This window comes from Macaca mulatta, chromosome 4 (assembly GCF_049350105.2).
Source record: "Macaca mulatta isolate MMU2019108-1 chromosome 4, T2T-MMU8v2.0, whole genome shotgun sequence".
NCBI classification, from domain to species: domain Eukaryota; kingdom Metazoa; phylum Chordata; class Mammalia; order Primates; family Cercopithecidae; genus Macaca; species Macaca mulatta.
The window spans coordinates 134187731-134200912 of record NC_133409.1 but is presented as its reverse complement, the minus strand read 5'-3'; positions in this window follow the sequence as shown (position 1 = coordinate 134200912).

The following is a 13182-nucleotide window of genomic DNA, read 5'->3' as shown; positions in this document are numbered from 1 at the left end:
TAAGTATAGATGTAATAAAATTATGTACACTTTTTTATTACTAATAGTCTCTGCATGGTGGTTTGATATTTTCTTTTTCTTTTAATGTTTTCCTATAATAAATATGCTACATTGCTTTTGTAATAAGGAAAACATGAATTCAACACAGACACCCACTATTACTACCCAGAATAGAGTGAAGAGAGATTGGTAGAAAGATGTGTGTCAACCTTGAAAATGAAAAATGAATAGCACTGTATGAGACACAGATACTCAATGAGAAGGGAATACTTGGAAAGCAGCAGTGCTGAAAAGGACTTTAGGGTGAGTGTGGACAGCAAATTAGATAGAAGCCTGCAGTGTAATGTGCCAGGAATGAACGCCAATGCTATTTTCAGCTGTAAAAGCACAGGCACCATGGCACAAAACAAGGACAGGCAGCCTCTTTTATATATATTTGGAAAGTCTGACTGTAAGGCAACAATTTTATGTCAAACTACTTTTAGCTTAAACTAAGTACATGGAAAAAAATAGCCACCATGACCTAAAAATGATAATGGGGATATGGAAGTCACCAATGCAATAATTTTTCTATTCTTGCTTTTAAGAGAGCATAACCTCTTTTAATGCTAGCCTCAGATTTTGCCAATGATGATGGCAAAAACATGTATGTAAGAATTTTCTTCAGGCTCCTTCTCAAAGCCGACATATCACAATAGCTAAGATAGATACTAAAGTAAGTCTACACAGGAAGCTTTGCCCTCAAGACTTCCACTTGGAGAAAGCAGACTCTAGGAATTATAAAAGTAGGTAAAATGAAACTTGACAGTTGCCTGGCCTCTGAAAGGAGATGCAATGCACAATATATTAAGGACTTTGTGAACTTGAGATGTCAAAGTAGCAGGCGGAATGTGGCAGTAGATGTCCAGGTGTCAGTTGATATTCAAAGTCAGGTGGACAATGCAGACTGCTCCTAAGTCCACTGATGGCCAGCAATTGGGTTGGTAGAGAGTAGAATCCATTTCCCTTGAACATGGTTGATTGGCAAGAGTTAGGCAATGAATTAAAACAAGTTGGTGGACCTTAGGGCAGGACTTCAGATCCAGCAGGACATGGGGATGCTGTTTCATATCTAGTAGGAAATTGAAAGGCTTAGCAGGATATGGAAATCCCTGAGATGGTAGAAATAAAAAGAACTTAATTAAAGGACTACTTTTTTTTTTTTTTTTTTTTTCTTTGAGACGGAGTCTCGCTCTGTCACCCGGGCTGGAGTGCAGTGGCCGGATCTCAGCTCACTGCAAGCTCCGCCTCCCGGGTTCACGCCATTCTCCTGCCTCAGCCTCCAGAGTAGCTGGGACTACAGGCGCCCGCCACCTCGCCCGGCTAGCTTTTTGTATTTTTTAGTAGAGACCGGGTTTCACCGTGTTAGCCAGGATGGTCTCGCTCTCCTGACCTTGTGATCCGCCCATCTCAGCCTCCCAAAGTGCTGGGATTACAGGCTTGAGCCACCGCGCCCGGCTAATTAAAGGACTACTTACAGAGATATGGGCAGAGGCAATGGAAAACCAAAACAGAATAACAAAGATTATGTTGAGATACTCAGACTATCAAGAGCAGGAAGCTGTTATCACTTTTAAAGTATGAGACAAAATAGTATTACCAGTGCCTGATGATGGCTGTAGATACGGAGCAGAGGCTGCCTGCTAGAGACTGAAGTTGTTACCAGATCAGGGAAGGAGGGAGCAGGTAAGAAAGACTTTGACCTGTTTTTCCTTCTACCCTACTATCTTCTGGTGGTGACTTTTATTGGCCAAACCCAACCAAAATCCAGAGGATAAGGGATACTGAGTGATCCAGTCCATAGGAATCAGCTGTCCAAAGCAAAGATTAGAAAAGAGAAAGATGGGAAGAAAATATGGTGGCAATGGAGAGGGAAAACAGAGCGACCAGCACAAACCCCATGGAAGGCACCCAAGGTAAAAGCCATTATGCAAAGTGGGTCAATATGACAGAGCATTCAGTCCAAAAATAATTTAAACTTACTTCCTATATTGTCCTAGGCCCTCTACTAGGTGCCTGGGACACAAAAATAGCAAGTCTTGATCTTTTAATGAAGGCTTTGCAGCCTAGCATGGGAAGTGATGATAGGCATGTAAACAAGTGTACGGAGAAGGCAAAAGAGGAAACCAATCAGTGATTCTTAAATTTGGAGGTCAGTAAAAAATGCCATAGGACAAAGAACACTTGAATCTTGTAAATTACAAGTGAGTGGTGGAAGGTAATTTCTGGAAAAAGAAACATCATAAGATATGAAACAGCCTTGGGTATTAGGATAGATATCAACTTGGTTTTGCTTAGAATTAGAAGCTCTTCGGACACTAAAACCATGAGTTTCCTTGGAGGGACTTCTCTGCCTTGGCTGAAATGCTGCGGAAACAATGCAGTGCTGAGCTGAGTACATATAGATGGCATGTTGGTCATGGCATTTGGATAGGGTGGGGGAATACAAGAACACACCTACTTCTGCTGCAGGATTTTCATTTTTCAGGAAAAGGTTAAGAAGAATTAGAACGGGCAAAGGGATAAAAAGACTGAAATAAATAACAACCAAAAAGAAAAGTATTCCAGGAAGTTTACAGGAGGGAATAGTAGGGAAGAACCAGAAATCATAAAAAGAGGGTCACTTTCTGAGGATTAAACTCATTTGATCTAGATAGATAGAGTTAGTCTCATTTGACCTATTTATTGACATATATAAGTAAAATATTTATAATAGATAAATATAGAAAAGAGAAAGAATGTGTGATAGTCCCATGAGAAACACTGTTTACTTAGTTCATTTACTTACATAGTCAGTGATATTGATGCATGTTGGCAAAAGTTTATCAACAAAAGGAGGTGGCCAACATAGAATGGTCGGGGCCAGCAAGGTGAACATCTGTTTTACATACACAGAACTATCCAGGAAGCAATGGGATGGCATCTGAGAGGCATTGGGGCAGCATTCTTTGAAAGGAACAAAGAAATTCATCAGGTTATCACTGCTTTAATTTATGCTCATCACAAAGCCTTCTGAATAATAGTTGGTCTTTTTACATATCTGGAGAAAATGAAGCCTAATTAGAAGATATATATAAGCCACTTTTTTGGAGAGGTTACCAGACAGAGATTCTCACTCACTTATTTATCTCTTGTCAACATGCTTAATGGGATTCCTTCGGTGAGAGTTTGGTTTGCCACTGTGCCTTTATAAAACAATTTCTTGACCCATAAGACAGAAGTTCTTCCCCTGGAATACAATAAAATTACAGGCAATTCTATCGTTGAATGTCTTGGCATCTGAGTTAGTTTTTCCTGGCAACCATAAACCACCATTGCTTCCAGTCTTTGAGATTGGGTTAACTTGTCTACAAGAGAGAAAGTTAAGGTGTTAAGTAAAAATCATACCTCCAGGAACACTTCAATAAAATGACTCCAGGAAGTACATGGATAAAATATTTGATGGAAGTGCAGCCACCCATGCTATGAAACATATTTAGTTCATCTCCAGTATAAATTCTACCTTCCATTATATTAGGAAGGAGGCACTGCCGAATGGTAGAGGAATGGCAGTTTTCAAACTTTTTTTTAACGTTTATTTTAGGTTTAACTTTTAATTTTATTTTAAGGGTACATGTGCAGGTTTGTTATATAGGTAAATTCATGTCACAGGGGTTTGTTGTACAGATTATTTCAAACTTTTATACACTTTTTTAGTTCATAGTAATTTTTTATTCAAATTAAATCTTTATGGAAACTTGTCATGTGAAATATTTAGAGCAAAGTGCAGGGTCAGAATCAGGAGAGAGTGGCTGGGCACAGTGGCTCACGCCTGTAATCCCAGCACTTTTGGGAGGCTGAGGAGAGCAGATCACTTGAGGTCAGGAGTTGGAGATCAGCCTAGCCAACATGGTGAAACCCCATCTCTACCATTAATAAAAATTCAAAAATTAGCTGAGTGTGGTGGTGCATGCCTGTAATCTTAGGTACTTGGGTGGCTGAGACAGGAGAATCGCTTGAATGCAGGAGGCGGGTGTTGAAGTGAGCCAAGATTGCAGCACTACCCTCCAGCCTGGGCTACAGAATCAGTGAGATTCCTTCTGGCTCAACTATTCTCAGGCCCTGCAGTACCCTCTGCACCCCAGAAGCCCTGGGCTCAGTTTGAGAACAGGTAGCAGAGCCAAGGAGCCCTCGAGGCAAAGTCAAGAAATGTAGGTTCTAATCCTGACTCCACACAGTCTTGAGAATAGTTCTGATGACTTTACTTTCTTATTTAATAGAAACAGCTGCCCTGCTTACCTCTTGGCAAATAAGGAATCCATATTCATAAAAAAATGGCCATTGAATACTTTTAAGTGCATGAAGCTCCACACAAACACAAAAAGGTACAACTTTTAAACTAAACTTAAAACTTTTAAGTTTTCTGTAATGCCAGCACTTTGGGAGGCCGAGACGGGTGGATCACAAGGTCAGGAGATCGAGACCATCCTGGCTAACCTGGTGAAACCCCGTCTCTACTAAAAAATACAAAAAACTAGCCGGGCGCTGTGACGGGTGCCTGTAGTCCCAGCTACTCGGGAGGCTGAGGTAGGAGAATGGCGTAAACCTGGGAGGCGGAGCTTGCAGTGAGCTGAGATCCGGCCACCGCACCCCAGGCTGGGCGACAGAGCAAGACTCCGTCTCAAAAAAAAAAAAAAAAAAAAAACTTTTAAGTTTTAAGTTTAAAAGTTTTAAACTAAACTTAAACTTTTAAACTTTGAAACCCCCAAATCCCCTCATCAGCTAATCATGTTCAATGGCTTTGTTTAAGAGCCATTGATTTAAATTTTTTAAAAGAACACGTAATTTTACACTCAGGTTTATACCGTTTTTCAAAAAAATAACCTTTATCTTGGCTGTGAGCTAGTAAAATCACAAGTCATTCATTCAAGAAATAATTACTGAGCACACCACTTATTATTTGCCCCACGTTGTGACAACACAGTGAAGTATATAACCTTGCCTCAACTCTTGATCATGGCAGTGTAAAGGAGGAGGAAGGTAACAGAATTATAAAGAGTGAAGCCATTAATTTACTGCTAAGTATTACAGTGAGTCCTCATTATGTTCATCAGTCTCACCCCAAAACCTACATGTTAGGTGCCTTTCAGTGATCTCTTTTCTGTGATCTTATTTGGTTTTCATGTGATGAAGTGAGCCATTTAACCTCCTTCCTCTTTTCCTTTTTCTTTTTCTTTTTTTTTTTTTTGTGTGTGCTATAAAGTAGTTTAACCTAATCTTGTCCCCAGTTCTTTCTGGTAAAATTATCTCATTTTCTTTCATTATTTGGCTTTTATCATTTACTAATATGGCTATATTATTTGTGCTTTTTATTATGTCACCTCAAATACTATTAATATTCTTTACTAACATACTATCTTACTTTATATCATTAAATAGAATATTGAGTTTAGAATGTTACACCTAAAAGGAAAACAATCACTGCAGGTATCACTGGCCTGGACCTAGTCTTATTTCTATTTAGACTAAGTCAATGTGGGGAAGCAGCAAAACAAACAGCAGCATCTTATTTATATTACACTCAAACTTAGGATTGTACTCAGACTGATTTGCTAAGGGTACACCGTGACATCTGTATGCAAAGTCTTGAATATTAGAATTTTGTCTTGGTCTGGGTTAAGGCATTACTCAATCATTAACAAAGAAGCCGACAACTATGATACACAAACACTTGCTGTAAACATAAGCCACCATGTTCCAGGAAGGCAGGTGGGAATCAGACCACAGGTGTTCCTCAATTCTTGGAAGCCTAAGGTTGGCCTCTGGGACCATCAAATAAACATAGAATGTATCTCATCTTTCTCTGCCAATTTTCTTTTTTGTTAGATCACTAGGTATGATAATACTGGCTTGAAAGATAATTGAATCCAGGAAGTATATCTCCAGTTTCTCAATACATTTTTCTTCAGAAAAAGAATGGCATAACCCTTAACGTATTTTCACCCTACAAGTTTCCAGAGTTTCAACTGCAGCATTTACCTTGCTTGATGTAGTACTGCAGAAAAAATATCCTATTCTGGTTGGCAATTGCAGCTGTCCTGCACCAGGAATATTTTTTCTTGGGACATTCTGACACGACAGTAAAGTGGACTTCGATTAATGAGGAGTGTTAAGGTTGCTTTTGATAGACATGTATTTGAGGATGGCTTAGATGCTGGAGAAATGGAAGTACCTGACATATTAATTATTGTACTATGTGCTGGATAAATTGATGTCACTCCCATGTCCCTCCCTGCTTAGCTATTCAATCCTGATTCACTATCTGACTCAAGAAATAAAAAGCAAGAGCAGCACATATTGAACAACAGGAGGCATATTTACAAATCTTTCCATTTAAAAAATCTAAACTAGCATATCAGCTACCCTCAAGATAAACAAGATTACTAAAATGGGTCCATATGCATCTCACACTTGGTAAAATTGTTATGTAACAGTACTCTTTCTCATTCCTAAACTTCAGTAACCACTTGAGGAAGCTCATTTGCAGTAAAAAGTGCAAGAGACGGAGGTGGATTCCAAAGAAGATGTAGAACTTTAGGGAGTCAGGAAAATTACTAGCAGTGTTGGACAGTGCTATATAATAAAAAGTACACACTAGTCAATGCTACCTCAAATGTTTGACATAAAATGCACCTGTTACTTTTTATGCCAACATAGCTTTCTTTTCCACCTCCTTTAAAAGGTCTAGCAAAACCAGTTAGTGAGACAATGTCTCACTTCATTAGAAAGCTCTGACACAGTAGGTCCATGTCAAAGCTCTAAAAGAAGGACAGAGAAGGAAATAAATAGGCAAGAAAGCTAAAACTAAAGAATTACATACATAAAAATAGGCATATTAAAATATCCAAGCTTAAAACAACCAAAAGTTAAGACTTCTCTTGCTCGAAGAACTCTAGCAGTCATAAAAGCCACCAATAAGTCAGTGTTTAAAAATGCTGACTATGGGTACTTTAGACAATGGCAAAGATGCCAAGGAGACACAGTTCTATCTCCCAGTGAGTCAAATCTCTAGAAGTGATGACATACAGAATGAGTGTCAAATAAGTGATTCACTGATTAAAGAGCTAAAGTGGAAGAGATGTTAAAGAACAATGAGCTCTTCCTCATCTAATGAGAAAGTAAGATGAAGGAGGCCCAGGGAGAAGACATCCAGCAGGTAAGAGGCAGGAGCTGGACTGGACTCCAAGTCTTCTGACTCTAAGCCTCTAAGCATAAGCATGGGAATATTTTCACATCGTTGGCCAGTGTTTTTCAAAGGAGGCGACTATCACCAAAGCACAGCATGACTACAATTAGTAAGGTTAAGAAATAGCTCCAACTAAACATTCCGGGTGTCATAATAAGGTCCTTTCTCTTACAGCAATGGAATTATTTTAGGAAGGATTTTGATGTTTTTGATGATCCTGAGTAAAATAAGCCCTGTGGCAACATATTAGAGACATTTCTAATACTGTAAAATAATCATTGTAAAGAACTTCAGCCAAGCATTAAGTCTTAGTGGGCCCACTATATCCTAAACACTGCTGGTTCACGCTTTGGGAAACAGAAGTGCACAACGCAGAGGTGAGAAGATCCGTGTCTTCTCAAAACTACTGACCCACAGAATCCATGAACATAATAAAGTGGTTATTTTATCCTACTAAATTTTGTGGTGTTTGTCATAGATAACTAGATATCTCCAACATAGTTAACTAGATATCTAGCCATAGATAACTAGAACAGACTCCAACCTAAAACAATTATCTGACCCAGCAAGAACCATACTATTTCAACTTATCAATTTCTTATCATAGTGATGATAGGGAATAATATTGCCACTTCCTTTATTGTTTGGCTTAGTTTATATGAAAGAGACAAGTGATGTTTATAAAACAATCCATTTGCTCATCAGTGTTTTCTATACTCTTTGCTGTTGGCTAGCCAATAGAATGTATAAGAAGTAACTGCATCACTTCTGAGGTAAGGCAGTTACAAATAGGTGTGAGTTCTCTATTTTCTCTTTTGCCTACATGGCCTTGAGCACAAACTCTGAGGATGCAAGGTTACAAGATGGAGGCATCCTGGATCCCTGAGTCTCTGTTGGAAGAGAGGTGGCAAAGAGATCTTCCTGACCCACACCAAACTGTGAGACGAGCAAGAAATATATCTTTGTTATGTTAACATAATTAAGGCTTTATTTGTTATTGCAACATGGTCTAGTCTAGCTGACCCTGGCCTGCACAATTTTCATGATCTGTCATTATAGTCACACCTTTGTGTATACTGTAAACCTCATTTTTTGTTTTCTGATTAAATTCAACTCAACACCTACCTAAGTCTTCTACACAGCTATATGTGCCTAGGGGTTAAAAAAACAGAAACCATGTTTACTCATTTCTTTTAAAAAAAATTCATAACACAAACTTCAAGTGGGCCTTTAGAGTTTTCTAGTTATCTTTCTGAATTTTCTTGTCTAATTCAGTGTCCAGTTTTCCAAGGTGACTCAAATTCCTTTCATTTCCCACAAACCAATGCCTCCTTCCCCAAGTTTGTTCTCAGCTGATGACTGACTTCATATTTGCTGACAAAGCTGAAGGCACAGAGGAGAATTTCCACATGCTCTCATCCCCATATACACTGAGTTATCTGGATCTGTCCATCTATTAGGCCTTTCCTTTTTCTATAGTAGGTGAAGTGTCTGTGCAATGACTCCACTTATGCTCTGAATCTAGTCCCTTCTTTCCTACTCAGTGGCATTGCTTCTGCAATTTCTTCCTCTCTCTGCTTTCCTATAAAGTTTTCTTTCTCACCTATGTGTTCCTATCAGCATGCAAACATTAATTTCTTTTTAATGGAAAATCCCTCAAAAGAATTGTCTATATTCACTATCTTCACTTCATTTCCTCCGATCTGTATTGAATCTCTTGAAATTACCCTTTCATTTTCAGCATTCCCCCAAGCAGCTCTTTTCAAAGTCACCAATGACTTCTATTTTGCTAAATCAGATGACTACTTCTCAGTTCTCAGTGGACACAATTTCTTAGCCGCTTTTGGAACAATCAATCTCTTGTTCCTTCCTAAAACACTTTCTTTACTCTGCTGCTGGTTAGTTATTCTCTCTTGCTTCTCATGCTAGTTTTCTGCCTGATCCTTCTTAGCATCATTTTCTGAATCCCTCATCTTCCCAATTTCTAACCATTAAAATGCTCCAGGGCTCAAATCTTGGATGCCTTATTTTTTCATTTATATTTATCTTTATAGTTGATCTCACTGGATTCTGTGGTTTTCAATATTAGCTATGCTGTGATGAATCTCAAATTTGTATCTTCAGCTCTGATTTACAGATTTCCTCTGAGCCTGGTCTATGTACTGTCTTATATTACTGACTCTACATTTGCCACTTGGTTTTGATTTTTCCCCCACAGTGAATTCCTCCCATGTCTTCACTACTGCAGTAAATGGCAAACGCATTCTATCACTTACTTGGTCCTCTAAGCTTGAGGTCATTCTTAACAATTCTTTTCCTCTTACACACCATATCTAGTTCCTCACTGAGTCCTGTCAATTCTATTTTCAAATATTTACCCTGAGTCTAATTCCTTTTTATCACCATCCCTGCTCCCATGCTATTTCACATCACCATTATGTCTCATGCAGAATTTGGAATAACCTGTTGAATAGTCTCTGTAGAATTATTCTTGCCCCATTGCAGATTAATTTATGTAATGTAGACAAAAATGTCTTTATAAAGTATGTCGGGCCACACACTCTTGTCTCAGAATACTTCAAACAGCTTTCATTTGACCCGAAGATTAATTCTCAGTGTCCCGTATGACCTGACCCAGTACTACCTCTTAGACCCCTTCTCGTGACACTCATACTCAGATCAGACTCTGATCCAGACATATTCACTTTCTTGCTCTTCTTCAGCGTCACCAAGCAAGGTCCTATATTAAAGCCTTGGCAGGTATATTTCTCTCTGCCAGAGCCACTCATCTCAGGTGCTTCGTTTATCTCTCTGCTTCAGTTTTACTCTTTAGAAAGACTTTTATCTGACCACTTAGGCTCTTTACCCCTTATTTTGCTTTATTTGTTTTCTTTATGTCACTTAAGAACCATACAACATAGTTTATATTTCTTTATTTAGTTGTTCTATTCATCCCTTCTTCAGTCCTAAAATGTAAGGTTCGTGAGGGTGACAACTTATTCAATTCTGTTCAATGTCTTTGACTCCAGAAACCAAAATTCCTTGAACATAGTAGATGTTCGATAAATATTTGAAAATTAATAAATAATTGAATATGAGTCTCAGTTTGGAAAAATGAGTGAAAATCTGTGTCTGAAAGGCTTGTTTTAACTTGCAAAACACGAGTCATCACTGTGTCCTGTGGTGTCGAGCTGACTGAATTGAGACTTCTACACATAACACAGACTCAGAATGGACAAAAAAAAAAAAAAAGTGATCCGAGGCTACTACCGTCCCTGGCAATTATCCATAGAATATCAGCAAAGTACAGAATGAGCCAGCTTGGCGTCTGTGTGTGATATTAGCCCATATTTCTCATTCCAGAAAGAGGAAACACATCCACATAAAGCAAATGAGGTGAAAAAAAAAGGCGGATAATGAGTTATAAATTAAATGAGTGCCATTCTCATTGGTATGTGCTTAGAGAGAGAAAGGATGTTAGGCTAGCGCTAAATGAGGTCCTTTCAAGTAGTTTTTTAAAAACATTATGGGCTGGGTGCGTGGTGGCTCACGCCTGTAATCCCAGCACTTTGGGAGACCGAGACAGGCGGATCATGAGGTCAGGAGACCGAGACCATCCTGGCTAACACGGCGAAACCCCATCTCTACTAAAAATACAAAAAATTCGCCGGGCGTGGGGGCGGGCGCCTGTGGTCTCAGCTACTTTGGAGGCTGAGGCAGGAGAATGGCATGAACCCGGGAGGTGGAGCTTGCAGTGAGCGGAGATCACCCCACTGCGCTCCAGCCTGGGCGACAGAGCGAGACTGTGTCAAAAAAAAAAAAAAAAAAATATATATATATATATATATATATATATATATATAAAATCGCTGGGCACGGTGGCTCATGCCTATAATCCCAGTTCAGTTTGAGAGGCCGAGGCAGATGGATCACCTGAGGTCAGGAGTTTGAGACCAACCTGGCTAACATGGTGAAACACCATCTCTACTAAAAATACAAAAAATTAGCTGGGTGTGGTGGCACACACCTATAGTCCCAGCTACTTGGGAGGCTGAGGCAGGAGAATCACTTGAACCTGGGAGGTGGAGGTTGCAGTGAGCCAAGATCATGCCACTGCAGTCCAGCCTGGGTGATAGAGAGAGACTCCATCTCAAAAGAAAAAAAAAATTATTAGAATTCTGGAATTCTTTTCTGAATGCTTCGCCAGAAAGACTGCATGCACCTCTAATAATCTTTTCTTCTAAACCCAAATCTGAGACATACAATTTGACACATGTAATTTTATTATGAGAACACCAGGACAAAGTATAAAAGTTGTCACTGGCTTAAATAATGTGGGATATTTAGGTACAGTATATACGCCTCTGAAATGACATTGACAATATTAAGTGAATGAATGACCAGCCAAAAAGAACAAGGAGATGCAGTACAGATGGGAGATAGGCAGTCAAAGAGAATATAGCTGAGCCAGTTCAGCGTGAGGAACAAACAGTATCGGCGACACACCCAGCTTCAGGGACGATACTGACAAGCATGAATAGTTTGAATATTGACACAGAATGGAGTAAATAAATACTCACTACCTCAAAGAAGTCATTATAGAGAGATAGGAATAGAAATAGAGGTTTACCAGAAGAGTTGGGCTTCTTTCCCTTATACCCAACTAACTTAGGGATTATGCAGTTTTGATACCATGTAAACTGTAATTCATCAAAAACTGGTTTCAACCATCATTGTGTGTACCACCAGCAGATATATATGTGGCAAACATAACATATTTATGCTCAACATCACATTCTACCTCACCACCTTCATAGCAATGTGTTTTTATGTCTCACAGCTTTGTGCATCTGAGGCTCTGTATGCAAAGCTGTGATTTTTCTATTCTAAAGCCTCTGTCTCTCTCTGTCTTTCTCTCTATCTCTAACATTAGAATGCAACAAAGGAGACTACAGATTAGAGATTTGAGGATAACACATACTTTAAAGGTTTTTTATAAAGGATTAAATACTAACTTCAAAGATGAAACAAATTGTATTTTGAAATCTTCACATTGCAAGGCTGAAGATTCCAAATCCTTTATTTTATGTATGAAGGACTTAGGGCAAAGGGACTTCACAGAACTGCCCAATATAACTCACAGAGTTAGTAGAAAAGCTGGGATGAAAACCCAGCGGAGTGTTCCTTTTATTTCACCAGTTCTCAATCTTGGCCTCTTTTCTACTACAATCATTTTAAAAATAAAACAAAACACAACAAAACAAATGCCCCCTTCATGGAGCAAAAATCTTGAAGTATATGTTCTTAGGTCTTTTGTTGGTGTGTTTTCAGAAATAGCAGAAATGTTCGCTTCAGAAGATTTTAAGGACTTGCATTGCAGAAACACTTCAGAGGGACTGTTAAGCAGTCTTCCTAAAGTCTGCACCTACACTGTCCAGGGTTCATGTATGAATATAAAGGTCACTGGGAGAGGTGCAAAGTGTGTGTTGAAGGGTCTAGACTTTTCCCTCACGGTGGCTTTTAGCATTCCAGTTATTTGTTTAAGGAATGGAAATACCTGTCAGGCTTTGTAGAGTCTAGGTTACAATCCAGCATCAGTAGAGGTAGTTTTTCTCTTTATTTGTATGGAATATGTAATTGTATATTTTTCTGGTAAATCATTTCATGACCTAATTAGTTTTAGAAAGCAGTTTTAGAAAGGAACCCTCAAAAGCAGTAAGGTGTCCAATTTGTTAACCTCCAATGAAATATGTTTCATTTGTAAATCATGCTGTATGGTTCTTATAAATCTTATTATTTCAAGCGATGAGACTTAATTCAAAAAAATGTAGCAAGTGTAAATGGTTCAAATCTAGACTCATCTTTGTCATTGATGACAAGAATTTTTTATAGAATATGTTCTTTGGGAAAAAGAAAGA